Source organism: Pteropus vampyrus, unplaced genomic scaffold (assembly GCF_000151845.1).
Source record: "Pteropus vampyrus isolate Shadow unplaced genomic scaffold, Pvam_2.0 Scaffold377, whole genome shotgun sequence".
In the NCBI taxonomy this organism is placed as follows: Eukaryota; Metazoa; Chordata; class Mammalia; order Chiroptera; family Pteropodidae; genus Pteropus; species Pteropus vampyrus.
This window is the reverse complement of record NW_011889158.1, coordinates 242443-243267: the sequence shown is the minus strand read 5'-3', so window position 1 is coordinate 243267 and position 825 is coordinate 242443.

Here is an 825-nt window from a genome sequence, read left to right as displayed (position 1 = left end):
AGTGCCTACTCTAACAACTTGGCCCCTTCAGATTCTGACAGTGAGTGATTCTAAGCGGCAGCCCACATAGATAAGCTGAAAAGGACTCATGCCAGATAAGCCTGGTCCTCACTGAGGAGGGGGCTGGTTTCGTGGGGAAGGGGGGGACATAGCTACACTTTGATCTAATGACCCAGCTCAGCGACAGGAAGGCGGATCTGTCATCTGTGACCCTTCTTTCTTAAGCTCTTTGTGACTTTAATAGCTTCATTTCGGGTTGGATTTCATTCGAATCAAAATTCTGAGCTTGGTGTAGGGACAAAGTCTTATCTTTTTTTCTATCCACTTTCACAGTGACATTTAAAATACCCTGCTATTTTTATTGCTTTCTATTTCTTTTTCTCTTCTTCCTCTAAGAAGTATATACACTTGATCTTAGCCAAAAGGCCAAGAAGTGATTAAAAAAATAGTACTATCACATAGAAACAGTGCATTGTAACTCATCCTTGCTACTAGACTAGGAGGTATCGTAAGTGTCAGTAATCAAATGAGCAAGTTTCACCCCACATTCGCATAATCAGGTAGGAACAGAGCCAGATCTTTTACCAAAACAGAGCCAGTTCAGGCGCGATGCCCATCACTATGATACAGAGGAGATTAAGGCAGATGCAATGGGACATCCTGGCATTCTTTGAAGAGCAAGACGCAGAGCGTATTAGCGCCGACACTGAGATGACCCCTTCCGCCTGCTGACTGTTCTCGTTTTACACCTGGAATAGTGGCTTCCGGTCTACCAATCTGTGTCACTCGGAGGAAGATGGCTCGGCTCGGTGGCCTTTTCACTGG